Source organism: Gossypium arboreum, chromosome 5 (genome assembly GCF_025698485.1).
Source record: "Gossypium arboreum isolate Shixiya-1 chromosome 5, ASM2569848v2, whole genome shotgun sequence".
Taxonomy (NCBI): domain Eukaryota; kingdom Viridiplantae; phylum Streptophyta; class Magnoliopsida; order Malvales; family Malvaceae; genus Gossypium; species Gossypium arboreum.
The window spans coordinates 46223133-46238486 of NC_069074.1; positions in this window are offsets into that span (position 1 = coordinate 46223133).

Below are 15354 nucleotides of genomic sequence, written 5' to 3' on the forward strand. Positions count from 1 at the left end.
GCCTACAATAATAGTTATCAGTCGAGTGTGAAGATGGCACCTTATGAAGCTTTGTATGGACCTAAATGTCGCACACCATTGTATTGGACAGAGCTTAAGGAAAATCAAATTTACGGGGTTGATCTAGTTAAGGAAACAGAAGAGAAAGTAAAAGTCATCAGAGATTGCTTGAAAGTAGCTTCAGACAGACAAAAGTCATATGCAGATTTGAAGAGAAAAGAGATTGAGTTCCAAGTTGGTGAAAAAGTGTTTTTGAAAGTATCCCAGTGGAAGAAAGTTCTCAGATTTGGCAAGAAAGGCAAACTAAGTCCACGTTTTATTGGACCGTTTGAAGTGATTGAGAGAGTCGAACCATTAACATATCGGTTAGCTTTTCTGATTCAGTTAGAGAAGATCCATAATGTATTTCATTTGTCTATGCTACGTAGTTATCGTTCAGATCCGTCACATGTGATTTCTTAGACATAGGTTGAGATTCAGCCAGACATGACTTACGGTGAAGAACCGGTAAAGATTCTAGCTCGAGAGGTAAAGCAATTAAGGAACAAAAGTATTGCACTTGTGAAAGTACTATGGAATAGACATGGGGTAGACGAGGCTACATGGGAGCCCGAAGAGGCTATGTGAAAATAGTACCCAAATCTCTTCACAGGTAAGATTTTAGGGGACGAAAATCCCTAAAGAGGGGAGAAATGTAACATCCCGAAATAGGGCCTAAACGGAACAATGGTTACAAAACCACAAATTCGAGGTAGAAAAATTTATTTTATTATCATTTTAAGGTCTATGGCATGATTGCATGATTGTGTGAAAATTTCGTTTAGAAATTTTATCAATAGAGGGTCCAATTTGATATTTAGGACTATATTGCAAAAGTTATAAAATGTGTGTTCTAGTTCACAAAGGTATTAAGTACTGTGAGTAATGGGTTTTTAAAGTGGAGGTCCTTGGATAGTAATTAGACCATTATACTAGTTTGGACAAAAATACCTAAAGGAAAATAAAACACCATAGTTTTTAATTAAGGGCATTTTGGTCATTTAGTTATTAAAATGAATTAAAAACAAAATTAAAAGCCAATTTTTGTCCATCTTCTTCATTAGGCCGAAATTTCAAGGTTTCTCCATAGCTAGGGTTTGTTCCAAGCTTCCAAGCTCCATATTAAGTGATTCCAAGCCCCGTTTTTAATGTTCTTTACGTTTTTGGAGTCCCGGTAACTTGATTAAGCTTATTCTAGCAATAATTCAACCTAGGGTTCATATTTGAAAAAATACCCATAGGTGAAATTTGTGTATTTTGGTGTTTTATGATATACTATGAGGTTTTAAATTATGTTAGACAAGTTTTGCTACTCAGTTTTAAGTGAAAACGAGTAAAAGGACTTAATCGGTAAAAATACCTAATAGTCATAAGTACATGTTAGAGTGAGAATTTGATGTTGTCATAGAAGGGAAAAATGATCAGCATGTCATAAAACATAAGAAAATAGGATGAAGTTTAATTTCTGAGCCTTGGGGAAAAAGTATAAATATGTAAAAGTTTAGGGGCAAAAATGTAATTTTGCCAAAGTTTGGGTCAAGGACTGTTTTAATAAATGTGAGTATTAAATAAGCTAAATTTTTTTTATTATAGGTCAAGAAGAACAAAATCCGGAGTTAGATCAGGGATCGTAAAGTACGTCGGAGGTCCGGGCACACTATCACGAGGATTATTTTGGTATAGCTAGACGTTTCATTTTGAGTATGCCATGTATAGCATCGTAGCCATTTTGTGTGTATGATCTTATGATATGGCTGATGAATGGTATGTAAATGCTTGATAATGATTAGCTATTGGAATGGCTAATCAAGGACATGTTTGGTGTTATGTATGCCTAAATGCTTGTTATTCCATGGAAATCATGATAAAGGTGAAATTAGCTTTAAAACAAAGATTTGACAGCAATAATGACGTGAATTTGGAAAATCACTAAAAATAGTAGAAATGGATTTAGATAGTAAATCAGATATAGAATTAAAGCTTGATGAGTCTATTTTCATATGGATGGAACAAAACAGTATATGAGTTATATTTTATGAGATATTTAAATTTTGTGAAACAGGGCGAGCGATTTCTAGATCCCTGCTTTGACTTTGAAATTCACCAAAATTTTACAAAGATAATTAGAACATGCTTTACATGTACAGATTCCTTATTGAGTCTAGCTTTATGAAAAACAAACGGCATAATAATTGAAACTCTGTATAGGGAGATATTTAATTCGTAATACACAGGGGCCGGAGTAGCCAAACCCTAAAATAGGGGAGACTTTAACTAATAAATTGTACTAGTTGGCCTGACAAAAAATTCTATAAAAATATTTATTTGATGATATATGAGTCTAGTTTCAGGGAAAATTTACAAAATTGGATTTTGAGTTTCGTAACTCGAGATATGAATTTTTAAGTGACTGTGATGCAGTTAGCCAGCTTGTCTGGAAGTTCTAAAATAAATTGTTTGAGTTATTTAATTAATGAATTAAGTCCGTTAACACCTCGTGCTCGACTCTGGCGATGGTCTCAGGTTTAGGGCGTTACAAAATTAACCTATACATGTCATTATATCCTAAATAAAGTTTACTACTTTATACAGAGACAAGCTGAAGGATAGTGTGATGTCACTCCAACCCACGTCTAACCTTTATGAGCTTCTGAATACTATAAAACAAAGGAAATAAAACAAAGTAAGCATTTAATGCTTAGTAAGTTCGTATAAAGGGAAATTAACTTACCAATCATTTTCATTAAAAATTAAACATATCATGTTACCATGTAAATGGTAACAATTTATTCAAAATTTCTCTTAATTTATAACTGAGTTTCATCCGTTGAATCCTTTGAAATCTCGATGGATACATGGGTAGTATACATGAAATGTACATTACTGTAATTTCGTCAATTCATATTCGGGAATGCTTATACGAGCACATAAATGAGAAGCTTATCCAGGCTATATAACAGGAAGCTCATAAGAGCCATAATCAGGAAGCTCATGCGAGCCAATAACAGGTAGCTCCGAAGAGCCATTAACGGGAAGCTCCGGATAACCATATATTGAGAAGTTCAAGCGAGCCATATTAGGAAGCTCCAAAGAGCCATTAATCAAAAAACTCACAAAGAGCCTTTAATCAGGAAGCTCACGAAGAACCATATATTGGGACGCTCATAAGAGCTGTGGTGTGTCTACTACATATGCAGAATCACAACTAGTCTGGATGCTTCGAAGAGCTATTAACAGGAAGCTCGCAAGAACAATATAGCGGGAAACTTGAGAGGGCCATATATTGGGATGCTCATGAGACCTAATAACGGGATGCTCTTTCGAGCTGTGGTGTGTCCGCAACATATGCAGGACCACAACCAATACAGGAACCCTTTATCTATCAAATTTCATTTATTCAAACGAGATTTAATAGTTGTTGATCAATGTCGGATATTAATTCGATACTTTTACATAGCAATTATACATTTCACACACGGCCATAATCAATTAAAACATTTAAATACACAATTAATTACACGAACTTACCTCGACACTTGTTCGTGTACGAAAATCTACTAATTCAACACTTTTTCTTTTCCTCTATCCAACTCTTTATTTGATCTTTCTGGATCTATATAAATGAATTTAACATCAATTTCAATCCAATTCACATCTTAGGCAAAAGTACCATTTTGCCCCTATACTTTTTATTAATTACAATTTGGTCCTTAGACTTAGAAAATGAAATTCATGAAATTTAATCTTCATTTCAAGCCTAGAAATTTTCATACATAATAATAGCAACCCATGAATTCCATAAAATTCAGAATTATCCATGAATTCAACATCTTTTCAATTTAATCCCTAAATCATGATTTCATCAAAATTCTTTAATAAAACACTTCTAAATACCCATCAATACCTCAAATTAATCATCTAATAACTAAAATCATATGAAATCATTAATGGTAACTCCCAAGATTTTCAATAAAATTAAAAACCAAGGAAAAGGTTAATTGGACCTAATTGTAACAATCACAAAAACATAAAATTTTCAAGAAGCGGGTAAGGATTTCTTACATGAAGAAAAAAATGAAAAGCCAACTTAAACCATCTGCAATTTCTATTTTTAGAACTGAAAATGATGATGAAATGTCTAGAATTCTTTAATTTTTCATTTATTTCATTAATTTGGCAAAATTTCCAATTTTGCCCTTAGTTCACACCATATTATCATCTTTTTAATGCCAATGTTGCCTCATCCATTTTATTTTGGCATATTTATGCCTTAATTACCTCCTTGTTTATTGGTTAAGCTACTTATTCACTTAACCACTATTTTTAGCAAGTTTTGCATCTTTTTCAATCTAGTCCTTTTTAACAAATTAAACATGTAATCGGTAAATTTTCTTAATGAAATTTTCATACGAAATTCCTACCATACCATTGACTATAAAATAATATGAAAATAAATTGTCTTCTGACCTCTGATTTTTGGTCTCGAAACCATTATTCCGATTTCACTGAAAATGGATTGTTACAAGTATGCCTACACGGCCTAGCACACGGGCGTGTGACTTGGCCGTGTGACCAAAGACAGTGAGCTCATAAGTTTGGACACTGGCTGGGACACATTCGTGTGTCCCTATTTCGAATGTCTACACGGCCTAAGACACAAGTGTGTCTCTTGATCGTGTGAAACACACGACTTGGTCAAACAGGTATGTGTCCCTTGCACCTTAGGAAAAAATTTTATATTTTCCAAAAAATTCTCTGAGTACTCGATTTAGTCTCGACTTATTTCTAATGTGTATTTTAGGCCTCGAGGGCTCATATAAAGGACATTATGATTGATTTCTGATATAAATGCTATATGATATGCATTATCTGTTTATTTGATCTATAAATTCTGGTAATACTCTGTAACCTTGTTCCGACAACAGACACGGGTTAGTGGTGTTACATTTATTGGTATCAGAGCTACAATTTAGTCAATTCTCAAACTAACATGGCATATACGAGTCTAGCTATACATGCCATTATATGACCTATGATAGAGTAATATCTCCTGACCATTTTAAAACATGTTTTTTTCATATAATAATGTCATCCAACCGAGCTAATTCTGGAAAAGTTGAAAGTTATGCTCAAGCTTCTGTACAAAGAGCATCCTCGAGTAATAGAAGGCTCGTATCTGAGGGCCGAGGATGAGAGGCTAAAGAAGCCTTCTTCCAAATGATGAATGAATAGTTTACTGAATATGTAAGAACAAATTTATCTGTGCAACAACCTCTACCCCCTCATGTTCCTCAATCGGTTCCCAAAATGCCTCAAAGTAAAAAAAATTATTAGAGCTGGTAAGCCTCCAATTGATAAAATCCGTAAGTACAGTGCAGAAGAATTTCAAGCTAGAGCTGAAGATGATCCTGAAATAGCTAAGTTCTGGTTAGAAAACACTATTAGAGTTCTTGATGAACTATCTTGTACACCTGCTGAATGTCTTAAATGTGTGGTATCTCTCTTAAAATATTTAGCTTACCAATGGTTGAATACATTAATTTCTGTTGTGCCGAAAGAAAGGGCTACTTGTGAATTTTTCCAAACTGAATTCTGAAAGAAATATATTAGTCTGAGGTTTCTTGACCAGAAACATAAAGAATTCTTGAAGCTTAAGCAGGGTCATATGACAGTATCTGAATATGAACGGGAATTTGTTCGATTGAGAAAATATGCTAGAGAATTTATTCCAACTGAGACTGCAATGTGTAAGCAGTTCGAAGATGGCTTCAATAAAGACATAAAATTATTAGTTAGGATTCTTAAGTTGAAAGAATCTGTTGTACTTGTGGATCGGGCATATAAAGCTGAAGGGCTGCATAAAGAGAAATGACAAACTGAGATGGAGGCCAAAAATCCAAGTAAAAGATTGACAAGAAAGTCACACCAGTCAACATCAAAGAAATCAAAGAAATATCATGACCGTTCTATTGCTTCTGCGGGATATTCCAACAGAGACAGAGGTACTTGAAGCTCCAGTCCTAGATCTCAGGCTACATCTGTAGCGAGTGCGAGTAGTGTTAGAAACACTAAACCCAAGTGCAAGTATTGTGACAAGCTACATTTTGGTGAATGTCGAATAAAGAGTGGAGCTTGTTTCAGATGTTGTTCCTTTGACCACTATCTTAAAGATTACTTGAAGAAACCTGAAAAAGATACTATTCAAACTTTGAGGTCGAGCAATATAGCTGCAAAAGGTAGATCGCCTTGTAATTCTAAAAATACGGGTGGTAGTCGTGGTGTGATAAAATACTCCACTATAAGATTCGAAGCACGAGCACCAGCTAGAACCTACGCTATTCGTGCACGTGAAGATGCCTCTGCACCAGATGTTATTACTAGTACTTTTTCTCTTATTGATACTGATGTAACTACTTTAATTGATCCTGGTTCAACTCATTCATATATTTGCACAAATTTAGTGTCTAGTAAAATTTTACCTGTCGAATCCACTAAATTCGTGGTTAAAGTATCGAACCCTCTAGGCCAATATGTAATGGTTGATAAAATTTGCAAGAATTGTTCATTAATGATAGGGATTACTATTTCCCGGCTGATTTGATGCTATTACTATTTGATGAATTTGATGTGATTCTGGGTTTGGATTGGTTAACTTTGCATGCTGTGGTAAATTGTAAACAAAAGCATATAGTATTGAAATGTTAGATTGGTGAAATGCTCTGTATTGAATGAGATAAACTGGACGGGTTGTCTAATGTGATATCAGCTATGTCAGCACAGAAATATGTGAGGAAAGGTTGTGCTGCTTACCTTGCTTATGTGTTGGATACTAAAGTGTCTGAGTCAAAGATTAAATCAATGCTAGTGGTTTATGAGTATCCTGATGTGTTTCCTGAGAAGTTAACCAGATTACCACCGGTCAAAGAAGTCAAATTTTCCATAGATCTTGTATCGAAAACGACACCAATATCAATAGCAGCATATAGAATGGCTCCTACAGAGTTAAAAGAGTTGAAAACACAGTTGCAAGAACTGACTGATATGGGTTTTACTCGACCTAGTTTTTCACCTTGGGGTGCATCGGTTCTGTTTGTTAAGAAAAAAGGTGGATCCTTGAGATTATTGATTACCAACAGCTCAACAAAGTTGCAATTAAGAATAAATATCCACTGTCTTCTATTGATGATTTGTTTGATCAGTTGAAAGGTGTCACAGTGTTTTTAAAGATTGATTTTCATTCTGGTTATTATCAGTTACGAGTGAAAGACTCGGATGTGTCGAAAACAGCATTTAGAACAAGGTACAGACATTATGAATTTCTTGTGATGCCGTTTGGCATAACTAATGCACCTGCAGTGTTTATGGATTTAATTAATAGAATTTTCAAACTGTATCTGGATAGATTTGTTGTGGTGTTTATTGATGATATTCTGGTATATTCCTGAGATGAGACTGAACTTGACGAGCATCTGAGAATTGTTCTGCAAACTCTTAGAGATAAACAATTGTTTGCTAAATTTAGCAAATGTGAATTTTGGCTTTAGGAAGTTGGATTTCTGGGACATATAGTATCGGCTGAAGGAATCAGAGTTGATCCGAATAAAATTTCAGCTATCGTTAACTGGTAACCACTGAAAAATGTATCTAAAGTCAGAAGTTTTTTGGGATTAGCTGATTATTATCAGAGATTTGTAAAAGGATTTTTGATGATAGCTTCACCGATGACACGGCTATTACAGAAAGATGTGAAATTTGAATGGTCTGATAAATTTCAGTAAAGTTTTAATCAGTTGAAAGCCCTGTTGACTGAAGAACCAGTTCTGGTTCAGTCTAAATCGGATAAAAAACTTTGATTTTCAGTGATGCGTCATTGAATGGTTTAACCTATGTTTTGATGCAAGAAGGTAAAATAATAGCCTATACTTACAGACAGTTAAAGCCACATGAAAAGAATTACCCGATACATGACTTAGAATTGGCAGTTTTTGTCTTTGTGCTAAAAATTTGGTGACACTATTTGTTCAGTGAAAAATGTCATATATTTATCGATCATAAAAGTTTAAAGTATCTGATGTCATAAAAAGATTTGAATCTAAGACAATACAGATGGCTTAAATTGTTGAAAAATTATGACTTAGTTATTGATTATCATCCGGGAAAGGCAAATGTAGTAGATGATGCTCTGAGTAGAAAGTCTATGTTTGCCTTGCGAGTAATGAATACTCGATTGTCATTTTCTGATGATGGCTCAATCTTAGTTGAGTTAAAAGCTAAACCGATGTTTTTACAGCAAATCTTCGAACTAGGAAAAGTAATAATGAGATGTAAGCCAAATGGGTACAGTGTAAGTCAACTTCTGATTCAGAATTGCAAATAGGACCCGATGATTGTCTGTTATTCAAAGGTAGAGTTTGTGTACCGAAGAATTCAGAGCTTGTACAGAAAATTTTGCTCGAAGCTCATAATGGTACAATATTTGCTCATCCGGGAAGCAATAAAATGTACAATGATTTGAAATAGATGTCCTGGTGGCGGGGAATGAAACGTGATATTTTTTACTTTTATCCAGATGTTTGATATGTCAACAAGTTAAAGCTGAACATCAGGTACCTTTAGGATTGTTACAGCCAATGACGATACCGGAATGGAAATGGGATAGAGTTACTATGGATTTTTTATCGAAATTACCTCTATCTCCGAAAAAGAAAAATGCCATATGTGTTATTGTCGATCGTTTGACGACGTCTGCACATTTTATTCTGGTACGTATGGATTTCTCCCTGGATAGATTAGCATAATTATATGTTTCTAAGATTATCAGGTTGCATAGAGTACCAATCTCCATTATTTTAGATAGAGATCCGCGTTTTACACCCCGATTCTAGAACAAGTTACAAGAAGCTCTGGGTACGCAATTACATTTTAGTACCATATTTCATCCTCAGACTGATGGTCAATCTAAACGTGTGATTCAGATTCTTGAAGATATGATTCAGTGTTGTGTTTTAGAATTCGAAGGCAATTGGGAAAAATATTTTTCGTTAGTTGAATTCGCATATAACAATAGTTATTAGTTAAGCAGAAAGACGGCACCATATGAAGCTTTTTATGGTCGTAAATGTAGAACTCTATTGTATTAGACTGAGCTCAATGAGAAAAAGATACATGGAATTGATTTGATTCGTGAAACTGAGGAAAAAGTGAAAGTGATACGAGACAGCTTAAAAGCATCTTCTGATCGTCAAAAATCCTATACGGATCTTAAACGTAAAGAGATAGAATTTCAAGTTGGTGACAAAGTATTTTTGGAATTTTTAGCTTGGAAGAAAGTTCTTTGGTTTGGCCATAAAGGAAAACTGAGTCCACAGTTTATCAGGCCGTATGAGATAATGGAAAGAATTAGACTTGTTGCATACTAATTAGCTTTAATGTCAGAATTACAAAAGATTCAAAATGTTTTTTATGTGTCTATGTTACGACGGTATCGGTCAGATCATTCACATGTTATCTCTCCGATGGATGTCAAGATTCAGCGTGACATGACTTACAGTGAAGAACCAATCAAAATTCTAGCACGAAAGGTGAAAGAATTGAGAAATAAAAAGGTAGCTTTAGTAAAAGTTCTCTAGCAACAACACTGAATAGAAGAAGCTACCTGGGAACCCTGAGAAAACTACGAGAAAGCAATATTCGAACCTTTTTACTAGTAAGATTTTCGAGGATGAAAATTTCTTAAGGGGGAGAGTTGTAACAGCCCATTTTCAGTGAAATTGGAACAGTGGTTTTGGGACCACAAATTCGAGGCCGGAAGAAAATTTATTCTAATATTATTTTATAGTCTACAGTATGATAGAAATATCGTATGAAAATCTCGTTAAGAAATTTTACTGATTACATGTTTAATTTGATAAAAAGGACCAAATTGTATAAAATGCAAAAGTTGAATTCTAGTAACTAAAGGTACCAAATAGCTGTGGAATTTAAAATTGGAAGTCATTATATGGAAAATAAACCATTTAGTGGAGTTAGTAGATAAGAATGATTATTCATCATTGGAAATTAGTAAATTACTAAGGTTAATTTTGGAAAGATGATTAAATAAAAGATGATAAATGAATTAAATAATAAAAATATCATCATTTTCATCATCTTTACTAAATTTAAAACATGAAGACCCTAGTCATGGAAGCTTGAAGTTATCAAGTTTATTTTTCTTAATTAGGTGAGTATTCCTGTCCCGTTTTTAATGATTTTTATGTGTCTGATATCGTAATAGCTTAATCTAGCTATCTAGGGGATTAATTTGCAAAAAGATTAAAGTATTTAGGTTTTTCCATGGATGAGTATAGTTGAATTATGAAGTTTCATGGTAGAAAATGAAAGGTTGTTGATAGATAAACAACATTTGTAAAGAGAATTTTGATGAAATTATGATTTAGGGACCATATTGAAAAGATGGAAACTTCATGGAAAAATTTTGAATTTTATGAAATACATGGGGCTACTATTTTTATACATGAAAATCGGCTAGGCTTGGAATAAAGATTAAATTTTATGAATTTCATTTTCCGAGCTTAAGGATAAAATCGTAATTAATTAAAAGTATAGGGGCAAAATAGTAATTTTTCCAAAGATGTGTATTAGACTGAATTGAATATGAATTGTATTAAATTGAGTTAAATTCATTCATATAGATCTGGATAGACACAATACGGAGTTAGATCGAGGAAAAGAGAAAGTATCGAATTAGTAGCTTTTATGTATACGAACACTTGTCGAGGTAAGTTCGTGTAACTAAATTGTATGTTTATATGTTTTAATTGAATGTTATGTTTGTGAAATGTATAATTTCCATGTATAAGAATTGACCACATATCCAAAAATATCTGACAAGTATCAAGTCTCGTTTGAACCTAAGAAATTCGATGGATACAAATGACATTGTCATTAAGGGTTCCCCATTGGTTGTGGTCTTGCATATGTTGTGAACTTACCACAGCTCTTATGACCATCCCGATATATGGCTCTCTTGAGCTTCCCATTATTTGGCTCTTACGAGCTTCCAGATAATTGGCTCTCATGAGCTTCTCGATTAATGGCTCTATAGAGCTTCTCGATATTGGCTCGCATGAGCTTCCCGATTACGGCTCTTATAAGCTTCCTGTTACATGGCTCACATGAGCGTCCCGTTATATGGCTCGGAAGAGCTTCCCATTTACATGCCCCTATGAGCATACATGTGTATGAAATGACGGATTACAGTTTTGTACACTTCGTGTGTACTACCCATGTACCCATCGATATTATAAATGATTCAAAAGGCACAATTCTGATATGAAAAAATTTGAGTGCGAAATGAATTATTATCTGTATATACCTAAAATACATGGAATTGATATTTACTTGATATATTGAAACATGAAATGGGAAATACATGTTTATGAAACATGCTTGGTGATTATGTTCATCCATGTTTATGGATTATTATATGTGTTTGCATGGCTAACATGTTAAAGATATGTGTTAGGCATTTGGCCAAATTGGTTTAAGCATGTTTAGTTTGCTTATCTTAAATGAGAATAAATGGTAAGTTAAATTTCATGACTAAATTTAAAAGTTTCCTCTGTTTTATTTTCCCTATTTTATAGTAATTTGGAAGCTCGTTTGGGTTGGAAGCTTGGCAGAGATGTAACACCCCAAACCCGTGACCGTCACCGGATTTGACCACGAGGTGTTACCGGGCTTACTTTACTTATTCCTCTCTTAGAAATTTTTTTTTTGTTTTCCTTTTTCTGTTCCAGGCAGGCTAGTTAAATGCGTCACTGTCACCTTAAAAATCATATCTCGAGTTCCAGAACTCGAAAATGAGTTCCGTCAATTTTCCCTGAAACTAGATTCATATATCCATCCATGGATTTATTTCTAGAATTTTTGGTTGGGCCAATTGGTACAGTTTATTAGTTAAAGTCACCCCTGTTTCAGGGTTCGACTACACTGACCTTTACGCATTACGACCTGGATATCATCTCGTACAGAGCTCTAATGCTCATGCAGTTTGTTTCTAATAAAACTAGACTCAAATGGGAATCTATGCATATAAGGCATGACTTCTAATTGTTTCTGGATAATTTATGGTAAATTTTCCAAGTCGGAGCAGGGGATCCAGAAACCGTTCTGGCCCTGTTTCCCGAAAACCTGAATATCTCTTAAAATACAGCTCATACGGTCGTTTCGTTTCGTCCATATGAAAATAGATTCATCAAGGTTCAATTTCATAATTTATTCACTATTTAATTCTACTTATACTATTTTTAGTGATTTTTCCATCTCACCTCACTGCTGCTGGCAGCATCTGGTACTAAAGCAAACAATGACTATTTCATAATTCTTCCATGGCCAACTATTTCATCATACATAATACAAACTATGGCCACCTTATCAAAATTAAGGTTTCTAAGGCTCGTGCCTATAGGTTTTAGATTCACACTCAACCGACCACATAGGCCATCTTCGCATGGCTTAAAGTTTACAACCCGAGATTCAACAAAACAAAATAGCCTATACATGCCAAATGTTCTCCTAGTTCAACTACGAAGACAATACCAAAAGATTTCCAGCCGGTGTGATGACTTCAACGACGGTTCCGAGCACGCAAACGATACGAGTCCAAGAGACCTAAAATGGGTGACAAGAAAACACCGAGTGAGTTTATAACTCAGTAAGTCATAAGCATTTCACAACCATCCGTTACTAAAATTATCATAAAATGAAATAATGAAACAAGGGCCAGCGTTCCAACCATACCGAACTATACTATAGTTCCTTAGACCTTTCGGATCAATCTCATACCAAGTCATACATTTACATTTCATATACTATTCAATAGGATATTTGAAGCAATTTCCATACATCATTTCATTTCCGCAACAATCATGCAATTGAAATCATCACATAGATTTAAAACTTACCGACTCAACTCCGAGCATGAACATAGTATCTATTAGCCACGAACTCAAGGTACTTACTCTTTCCGCTGTCCATACTCAACTCGATGAAGACACACCCTCCATATAATTGTTCGATCGGAGATATATCTATATAGAGTACGCACACACAGTGCTTAATACTCGATTTCGCACACTTAGTGCCATGTGATTTAAGCCCGCACACATAGTGCCATACCCTTCGAGCTCGCACACCCAAAGGTCAGATATTTCCAGCATGCACACTTAGTGCCATATATTTCCAGCATGCACACTTAGTGCCATATATTTCCAGCATGCACACTTAGTGCCAATCTCGCCACCGCACACACGTATTGTTCAAGACACTTAGTGCCGAAAGCAAACTTTCTACACATTTCACTATTTCTTTTACATTCAACAATGTCATCATTCCATACACATACATTTTCATTTACATATCATCTCATTAAACACAATTGCATAGATATTATGATCATTTAAAACAATGCCAAATATATGCTTAATGACTTACCTAGTGTTGGGTAAAATGGTTCCAACTCGCTATTCGATGTTCTTTCCTTTGCTTTTGCTTGATTCTCCCCTCTAGCTTCTTGAGCTAATCAATAAATTAACTAGTTTAACCGTCTTGCCAAATATTTATACATATATACATGACATCAACAATACTATCATCATTAATTCATCAATTCACAAAGTTTTATTTCACGAACATTTGACCCATTTTTACCCCATATGGTCGAATGCTACATTCATTACCCAACTAGCCATTCAACAATTTTCAGCCTCATTACCACCCTTTTTATGTCTAATCGTCTAAATGAGATCATAAACATGCCTAACTATAGCCGAATGTGCAACATTAATCTAGCATTTCCATTGCATTTAACACTTAACATTTACCCCATCTAGGCCAAATTTTGCTAGCACACAAGCCTTTGGCGAATGTCCTTGACCTCTAGTCACCCAAAATTTCTTTGTTCTTTAAAATTCATCCAAGACTACATTCGCACTTCCAACTAATAATTTAGGTGCTCTCAAGCTCATTCACAAGTACTATTATATATCACATTAAGCATTAAATCATTTTGCAACATAAATTTTATAGCATGGCCGAATACTCATGCACATACACACATAACAACAAGAACTCAATGGCACAAAAATCTCCTTTTGTTAAACATTTGAACTCACTCATCTCCATGCTTTCATCACAACAACATCAAAACACTAATTAGGAAATACAACATTCTTGGCCAAATTTAACTCACCTAACAACTTAGTTTCGATCCAAGATTCAAGGAAAAATTTGAACCAATCCTCCAAACTATGCATGCATTTTCAAGAGTGGCATAAAACATACCTTCTTGTATCAAAACACCTTAGTCTAGTAAGCTCCCATGGCTGATTTTCTCAAGCTTCCCCTTTCTTCTTAGTACATTCGGCCATGCAAAGAAAAATGAGAGAATGGACACTTTTTTTTCTTCTTCTCAAGTCATGGCAATTGTAACAAAATGAGAAAGGATGAACAACAAAATTTTTCTCCTTTCTTTTCCTCAACTCACGGCAACAAGGGGGCATCCACACTCTTTTTTTCATCATTTTCCTTTTTTTTTCATTTCTTTATTTTCCTTCCATAATGCACTAGGCCAACATGTCTAGGACATGTTTTCTTTGCCCATCATCATGTCATGGCCAGCCACTAACCTTAGGAAATGGGTTATTTGACATGCAACTCCACCCTTGTGTTAACATGCACTAATAAGCCATTTAAAATTAGCCTATCATATTTCACCATGTTTCACATTGATCCCTATTTAATAATTTCTCATAAAATTGGTAAAATTAGAGAATGAAACTTCCACATATGCATGCACACACATAGTAAGCATAGAATATAACAATTAATTATTTTTATGACTCGGTTTAGTGGTCCCGAAACCACTTTCCGACTAGGGTCAATTTAGGGCTGTCACAAGAGATATATCACACCATCCATCGGCCCATTTCAGTATATATAGTAAATTAATTTTGATTATAATGGCATGTATAGGTTAATTCAACCAATGATGGCATACAATTGTTTTGTTGTGTTTAGCCATTTGGATGGCTTAAATTTGATGTATTTATATAAGTGGCCTTATCATGTTTAATGTGTACTAGTATGGTTGAATGATGGATAATTCATAAACATGTTGATGGTTGGTTTTGATTGGTATTTTAGGTACAAATTGTTTATATGTGTATTTGGTCAAATTGGTAAGTAAGGATTCTTGAATAATCGTGGTAATATGTCAAGCATAAAACTTGGTTTTGGTTTAATTTAAGTGCT